General features: G+C 45.1%; 2 pseudogenes; one reads left to right on the forward strand and one right to left on the reverse strand.

The window, feature by feature from the left end:
• Nucleotides 1–1,324: 1,324 nt before the first annotated feature.
• Nucleotides 1,325–1,710, reverse strand: LOC115498744 (annotated as a pseudogene).
• Nucleotides 1,711–6,900: 5,190 nt separating this feature from the next.
• On the forward strand, nt 6,901–6,999 carry LOC115498848 (annotated as a pseudogene).
• Nucleotides 7,000–8,899: the final 1,900 nt, after the last annotated feature.

Below are 8,899 nucleotides of genomic sequence, written 5' to 3' on the forward strand. Positions count from 1 at the left end.
CAGACATTTAACCAACTGAGCCACCCAGGCGCCCTAGAGCATTCTGTTTTAATAGGCATCCAAAGTGAAGTAGAATGTCTTTCCTTCATTATACTTGAACCAAAATTATATTGCACAGAAGAATATAGAATAAGAGGTTAGTCCAGAATGACACAACCTTCCAAAAATTATACCTGGATTTTTTTAGAAATATTTATTTCTTTTTTAAAAAACATTTATTTTGAGAGAGAGCGAGCGAGGGAGGGGCAGAGAGGGAGAGAGAGAATCCCAAGCAGGTTCCGTGCTATCAGTGCAGAGCCTGAATTGGGGCTCAATGTCACCATGAGATCATGACCTGAGCCAGAATCAAGAGTCAGATACTTAACTGACTGAGTCACCTAAGTACCCCTCAAAATACTTTTTATCTCCAAATTTCTGGTATAATAATACATATGCTACTTTATAATACATTAAATAAAAATCTAATGGTGGGTCTAATAACTAGTAATGATGAATATAAATGATATTTCAAAGTATCTGCAACAGCTGTAAGGTGATATGAGAAATCTGTGGTTTCTGTTAATCCTGGCAGTTTGTCGTCTTCATCCACAAACAAAATGCTAAATTCCAGTGAAGAGATAGCGAAGATAAGTATACTTTTCTCAATCCAAGTTCACCTACCACCTGTGGCTAAGAACCCTGTGTACTGGGCTGTTTTGATCTCAGTTTAGCTAAGAACTTCCTTCTATCAGTCAGCAATTTAGGAGTTCAACTTCTGATACCGGGAAACAGTTTCCTGTAGCAGTTTCTTTTGTCAGATCTCCAGTTTCAAGGATATGTGGAGACATTCCCTGTCAACAGGTCTTTTGTGACTTTCAGTAAATTCTACTCCCTTTCAATTTATTGAGTGTTCCTTTGGACAGTGTTACCCGGGCATTCCTGTGGCCTGGTGAAACAAATGTGGGTTTGCCTGGTCAGCATTGCAGAGGGTGCCTTCAAGTTGAAAACTGGCCACATTTCCAGTTGGATTTCACCGAATCCAGTTTGGATTTCAGCATCCAAAGTTGATGACTTAGAAAACTCCCCTTATCATCTACTATCCCTTGTTAAGAGGAATTTGTTCACTTCTTTCCTTGTGCTAGAGGCACACATTGTGAGACACATTAAGGAAGTAATTTTATTACTGACATTCTTACTCTTGGAGTAATTGCTCTAGAATATATTTTTGAAAGCCTACCGTGATGACTTTTTTAAATGCATTTTACAATTTTTTTCTTGGTAGAAGAATGTATCCGAGTTCCTTTTGTGAAGAAAAATGACTTGTTCATTTTTTTAAACAAAAATACAAGAGAACAACTCTGCACCTTTATTAATTTATTTTTCAGTTAGTTTAAATCCTTAAGGTGTACAGCATCACACGGATTCTGTGGCCAGTGGCTTTAGCAGGAAGGTTGCTTCAGAACTGGGCTGGGACCATCCCACTGTTTCCATGAGCACTAGCTACTTTTCTCCAGATTACTCTGGTTTTATTCAGTTCGCCACCAGGAGTCACTGTGCTGTTCTTTGCTTTGTACACACAAGCCCATCTCTTGCCTAGATAGAATCCAGTGTCATTTAGAACATAAACACCTTCAATTTTAAGAAGAGCTGTGTGCTCCCTCTGGTTCCAGAGACTCCAACTTATAGCCAGCAAAAATGGCTTTGGACCACAGCCTTCCAGACATATTTGTCATTTCAGGAGTCCTGCCCCCCCGCACACCTCCACAGGTTCCAAGATGGCGGAGAGAGCGACGTGTCGTATTTTTATATTTCACTCACATTTTCTGAAGAAGATATGAAAAGCAACTGTCATCCTTACGTAAGTGTGGAAAAGGAATAGAATTTTATTTCATGCCAGCTGTGAAAATAACATTCAAAAAACATGCCAACAATGAGAAAAGGGAAATCAAACTGTTCAGTCATGAATTCAGTCCAGTGTGTACTTATTAGGGAGGAAAGGAGAAGTGAGAAGAAAATGTGAGAAGGAACATTCTGGAGCTCATTTTACTCTGTCCAAATGGGAGAGCTTGACTTGCCTCCAAGGTGGTAAGCCCTTTAACAAACAGCCTGCAGCTCTGCTCTCTCCTGTGAAACCAGTCCCTTCCTTATAGCCTATAGTCTGGCTTCCTTCTCCATAACTTTATTAAAACTGTGCAAAACATCCTCTTTTTTTTTTCGGTGAAATTCAAACTTTTTTTTTTTTTTTTTTTTTTTTTTTTTAGTCCTCAACTTCCTTATTGTTTTGGCAAAATTTGACCCAACTGGCCTTCCCTTCCTTCTTGAAACACTTCCTTTGGCTTCTTGGGCATAATACTCTGGATCGTTGGCCTCACCTTTGCTGTCTCTTCTTCCTGCTGCCGCGTTATGAAGGGTGATCCCTGAGGTTCAAAGCTAAACCAATCCACTGTGATGGTATCTGTGTCCTCTGCTGTGAATTTTCACCTTTGATCCTAGCCTTTCTTTCCCGAGCTTCCATTCACTCAGGAAACACTTTTAGAGGGCCTACTTGCTTTCAAATGAACACTTGATTAATTAATTGTCTCTACCCTGAGGGAGTGTTCAGGAGGCCGAGTGGGTAACAGGTGAAAGACTGAAGAATGAAGAGAGGTGGGAGCAGACGCCTGTACAGATACTTACTTATGTCAGTGCAATAATAGAAATGAGTATTACAGTGTATAACGGGGTTGCGGAGAAGAGACACCTACCCCATCTGGGATTGGGGTGAGGGAACTTATTCATTTTAATTCAACAAACATTCACATTCATTAAATCAACAAATAGTAGCAAGGGCCTACTATGCATCAGTAATAAAGCCAGGTACTAAGACTGTAAGAATGAGCAAGGCAAGCCTGGTCCTTGTCTTCATGGAGCCTACAGTCTTACCAAGTGGGAGAAAGAGACATTAAATGGGTCATGCAATTTTACAATTGCGACAGGTACTACTAAGAGGTAAGCACAAAATGCCAGAGAGCGTTTAATAGAGAGATCTAGTAAACTGAGAAATTGACGAGGGCTTTCCTGAGCTGACACTTAAGCTAGACTTCAATGAGGCTTGAAGCTGAGTAGAAAATAGGCAAAGTGAGGAAAGAGTAGTCAGGTATATGATGACTCAGAGGAAGGAGAATTTGCCAAAGGGCTTTGCCAAAGGGCTAAGATGATGCGCTGAGAGGGGTAGGCACACGGTGATTTGCAGGGCCTTGCAGTTAAATAGTTTAGTCTTTATCTTAAAAAAAAAAAAAAAAGGCCAATAATCCAACAGTTTTTAAATTGGTAGCTGACAAGATCAAATTTCCATTCAGAAAAGGTCAGTTTGGCTACAGAGGGATAATAGACTGGAGAGGGGGCAGGAGCCAATGAGGAGAGAATCTATAGCCACGTCCTAGATGGAAGTTAGGGATGGCTTGGTCTCGGGGGCCACAACAGAGATGGGGAGAAGCAGACGTATTTGAGAAATGTGTAGGAGGCAGAAACTATGGGGCCTGATGATTGGATGTCGGTGGTGAGGGAGAGGTATAGATAGAAACTTCACAGGAGGAGCTGCTTTTACAAGAAGGTAGAGGGACAATGGCCTAGAAGTGCTGGGATGTTGGGGGCCTAAGTGGCATGTGGCCAGGAAGCAGGACCGGGCCATTAAGGAGTCTAGTGGTAGCTGTGGCTATGACCCTGGTGCTGCCTGGAGATACCACTCTGCATGCCTCACAGCTTGCCATATCTTGTGACTTAAGTATTTTTTATCTCCGTGTTGGGGAGGATTATCAGGGCAGGAGGGGTGCATCTGACCTGGGTTTGAAAGGATGAGTAGGGTTAGCTCAGAGGTAGTGTGGAGGAGGAAAGCTTTTCCAGGCAGAGGGAACAGAATGGGAGAAATAGCATAGCTCAGGCAATTCAGAATTGCTAGAGTGGGCAACAGGGTGGAGAGGGGCAAGAGATGATGCTGGAGAGAAGGCAGGGCCAGACCAGGGAAGGACTATAGTGACTCAGCAAACAGTTTTATTTAATAGAGGGAGAGACGTGGCCATTTTGGGCTTTTGAGGCCATCACTTAGGCAGCTGTGTGTACGTCAGCCAAGCAAGAAGAAAACCCAGCTGAACACTGAGGAGGTTGTGGAGTGGACGGGTGGACTGAGTGAAGGCCTGAGCTGAGACAGTGGTGCAGATGGAGCAGAGGGCAGGGGGGCTAAGGAGCCAGCCAACTGAGGGGGACCCCCCCCCAGGCTTCTGGAGAAGCTCACTGGCATAGGTGGGGCCACCAGCTGAGACAGAGAACAGAGGAGTAGAAGCAGACCGAGGAGGAAAGACAGTAAGTCCAGTTTTTAGCCTGTTTAATTCAAAAGCCACAAGGGTGGAGATTTCTGGAAGGCCACTGAAGAAGCAATGCATCTGAAGTTCTGTACAGTATAGAGGTGAGCATCGGATGGGTGGGTCTGGATGTCCCTACACGCAAGTAGCCATGGCAACTGGGAGAGCTTACACCTAGAAAGCTTAGGCCACTTAGGAAGTATACTTAGTGAGTACAGTGGACCCAGGTTAGAGCCCCAGGCTGGTCATTTGTGCACCGTCTCTCAGCTCCCCGTTCACCCTTCTACTGTGCTTCCAGGCTACGGCCAGCCTTCCTTGCCAGATGAATTCCCACTGACTTCTGCCTGTAGAGCCACTAAAGGGAAACAGGAAGGCATGAAGAAGGCAGAATGGACTTTCTTCCTGCTTCTAATTGTTACCGCAGTCACCCAAGTCACAAAAGTCACAGAGGACGGCCACAGTGCCAGTTTCAGCCTTCTTCATTCACTCCCAGCCCCAGCCGAGGTGCCTCACTCAGAGCTCCTAGCATCAGTCAGCTGAGCAGCACAGACAAGGGTCTGAGTACCACGCCACAGAGCAGGGGTTTCCGAGAACTTCTGGCCCCCAGCCTTGATGGTGAAGGACAACCTCACCTCTTCCTTTTTCCTCAGCCATTTGGTGCAAGTGGGAATTACTGATCCCTCTGTTACTGACTTGGGCGGAATGCTGGACCCCACCATTCCCCTTCTTATTCTTTCAGCTTTCCAGTGTTTGTGGAACCAACAATCTGTATCGAACGCTCTGTCTTTGAAAGGTGGTTTTTGTTTTTCTAAATGGATACAGGGAGACCCTGAAAGGGTCTCAAAGGAGATGGGGAAGGAAGGAGAAGGAAGGCCACAAAAAGAATGGAGAGTGAGAGTGAGGACAGTGTCTCATGGAAACAGTGTAGCAGAGAGCTTCAGGAAGGAAGAAATGATAAACTTTAAAAAATGGAGGAGATGATATGATCCAGCAATACTGCTTCTGTGTAGGTATGTGAAAGAGATGAAAACAGGGTCCCAAAGAAGTATTTGTACACCTATGTCCATAGCACACAATTAGTCAAAGGTGGAAGCAACCCAGATGTCCATTAACATATGAATGGATAAACAAAATGTGGTCTGTCCATACAGTGGAATACGATTCAGCTTTAGCAAGGAAGGAAATTCGGACACCTGCGACAGCATGGATGAACCTTGAGGACATTATGCTCAGTGAAGTAAGCTAGTCACAAAAAGACAAGAGGCATCTAGAGTAGTCAAACTCATGGCAAGTGGAAGGTGTCTTCTAGGGACGGAGGAGAATGTAGACTTGTTCAGTGGGTACAGAGGTTCAATTTTGTAAGATGGTTACCTAACAATGTGAATATACTTAACACTCTTGAACTTACCCTTAAAAATGGTTAAGAAAGGGGCACCTGGGTGGCTCAGTTGAGCAGAGAGGTCCAGGAAGATTAAAATTATATGTACCAATTAGGAGGGCATTTAAGCTCTATAGGAATGTAGTTTTATTAGTTAGTTGGATGTGGAAGTCAGAATCCAGTGGGTTGAGGAGCAAGTGCGAGGTAAGGATGTAGAGACTGACTCCTCTGAGAAGTTTGGACAAGCAGGGGAAGAGAAGTTGGACAAAGGCTAAGACGATGGTGAGGTCAAGGAGGTCAAGGAGGAGAGAGGGAGAAGGTTTAGAAGCTGAAAGGGGCCAGCAGAGTTGGAGAAGTGACATATGGTGCTGTGAAGAAGCAGAGTCCTGAGGGAGCAGCAGAGGCTGGGGCCTGGCCTTGGGCAGAAGGGATGGCTGATTTTCTGTTGTGGGAGGACAAGTAGGGAGGAGGGGTATGTACTGATACATTTACAGATAGCAGGGCGATGGGGAGAGCATGCGTGGTGATCTGGGGGTTTTCTCTATGAGGTAGGAGGAAAAAGAGAGGGGCTCTAGGCAGGGAAAGGATTGAGCGGGGTACTGAGGGCCCAGTTGACGTTGGAGATCACAGTATTCTCTGCAAGACCGAGAAATTGTTTTCTGGCAATTAGGTCAGCATGAAGGTGGATTACAACATTAAGCTAAGCTTGGGGTGTTGTCAGAGAGATGCTACAGAGGGATGGGGTGCAAGGGAATCAAAGGTGCTGGTAAGAGCAGGATCTAGAGGATCGGCCATGGAGTCTAGGGTCATTTGGGGAGATGGAGAAACCTGGAGGAAGTAATAAAAGGTTGGAAGAAAAGAAACAGATCAAGAGGCCGATGTTTCCAAAAAGTCAAAGGCATTTGTAATGGGAGTAAGAGAACTGGAAACCTGGGGAACTGGGGAGTCACAGGCAGAAAGTGGGACATGTGGTGGAGCATTTGTCAGAGACGGTAGGATCAGCGCGATCCAGGAGGAGAAACGCACTAAAGGTCACAGGCCCATGGAGGGGACTGTGTTTATGAGTTAGGATGGAAGGCAAGACTGAACCAGGTCAGTACAGAACATCTCCAACTGGATGGATGTCTCACTATGACTCCTATTTGTGGGTCCAAAAATCAAACCCTCTGTGAGCCACTCCTTTCAACTGCAAATGCCACATCTCTAGTGCTGGCTTCAGCAGCACACATACTAAAATTGGAATGATACAGAGATTAGCACGGCCCCTGTGCAAATGTGACACACAGATGTAAATGCCACGTCTCTAGATCCATAATGTCATGAAGAAAACATGGGACTGGGAGTTAGGACAGCTGGATTCAAATTCCACACTAGCACCTGTTAGCCAGAGACCACAGGTGGTTCTCTCAATGACTCTTATAAAACATACCTCTGCATGGTTGTTCTAAAGTCCATATTAAATGGGCGTGTCAAAGCACCCAAGTATACAATTAGAAATCTAATAAATGCTCAATAGATAACAGTGGAATCTGAATACGATTTCTTCCTTCATCCCCCGTATTGAATGTATCACCAAGACCCTTCCCTGGCCCTTATGAATTGCTGCCCCTGCTAACTGTTCACATTTTTGTCTCCCTCCTCTTCCCAGTGCTCATCATTCTTACCAATGGCCGCCTGACTTCTCTTTCAAAAACAGCACTGTTTTCATATCATGCTCCTGTGTCAGGGTAGTGGAAAGAAGCAATGAACTTCAGGAACACCTGGGTGACTCAGGCAGTTGAGTGTCTGACTCTTGATTTCGGTTCAGGTCATGACCTCACACTGCGCTGACAGCTCTGAGCCTCCTTGGGATTCTCCCTCTCCCTCTGTGCTCACGCACATGCTCTCTTGCTCCTACCCTCTCAAAAATAAAATAGAACTTAAAAAATAAAGAGTCTAACAAGCATTTGATTCTCTCATTTTAGGTTCTTGATCTGCTGGAATCTGGGGAGGTGCAGTGTGAAACCAGCACTAGTGAAAAGTCAGGATGAGTTTCAGGATGGTCCAGAATGTCTAATGGTCCAGAAAGGGACCTAGAATCTATCCCCTATCAAGATTTGTAGCCAGGACATTATTGTTAGGGGCGAGGGGGGGGGTCCTAAAATATTTTATTCATGTCTAGATGAGCCTGCTCTGTCCCTGTATCTCATACAACTCTCAGGGTACTACGAGGCTCAGATGACAAAAGGGAGGTTCTATAAAATCCAAAGTCCAGGGGCGCCTGGGTGGCACAGTCGGTTAAGCGTCCGACTTCAGCCAGGGCATGATCTCGCGGTCCGTGAGTTCGAGCCCCGCGTCAGGCTCTGGGCTGATGGCTCAGAGCCTGGAGCCTGCTTCCGATTCTGTGTCTCCCTCTCTCTCTGCCCCTCCCCCGTTCATGCTCTGTCTCTCTCTGTCCCAAAAATAAATAAACGTTGAAAAATAAAAATAAAAAAAAAATTAAAAAAAATCCAAAGTCCAATATTCTCTGTTCTTTCTCCTTCCTCTTCTCCCTCTCCTGTGTCAAGGTGGTATTTCACAGCCTGACTCCCCAGACTCTCCATGAGTTGGCCTTATTTTATTCCTTCCCTATTCTACTCCCAACTTGGATGTTAATTTTTATTTTCAGATGTGTTAGTTTTTCCCTTCCCATTTGGGCTTCAAGCTCTTTTTTACTTCCTAGGGATGCAACAAAGGCACTTGCTCAGAAGGTCTACTCACTGAGTGAATGAATTTCTCCAAATCACAGCTTTAGAGCTAGAAAGGGCCTTATGGTTCCCTAAGTTTGATGTGCTTATCACTATTCGGAGGTGGCAATGAGGCTTAAACAGATGAGTGGATGAGTCCCTTGAGGATGCACAGTGGGCAGGACCAGCTAAAACCCAGCCATCCTGGCTGCTGGGCCATAACTCACCCTTCTGCATACCATACTAACAGGCCGGCCATCTGTCCACAAGATGGCTTTCTTTGGCATTGCGTGTGCGATGCTAGTCAAATCTCATTGTGTATTAATCAGCACCTTCATGGATGACTCACCAACTGCTCAGAGAACCATACCCCAGGGACTGAATACAAACATTTCCCTAAACCTTGCAATGTTCTAAATCTAATCTCTGCCCTCATTTGCTAGGGACCTTGAATACGTTCCTCACCCACCCAGTTTCCTTTCCTCCCCTGACTCACAAGG

This window comes from Lynx canadensis, chromosome D3 (assembly GCF_007474595.2).
Source record: "Lynx canadensis isolate LIC74 chromosome D3, mLynCan4.pri.v2, whole genome shotgun sequence".
Taxonomy (NCBI): domain Eukaryota; kingdom Metazoa; phylum Chordata; class Mammalia; order Carnivora; family Felidae; genus Lynx; species Lynx canadensis.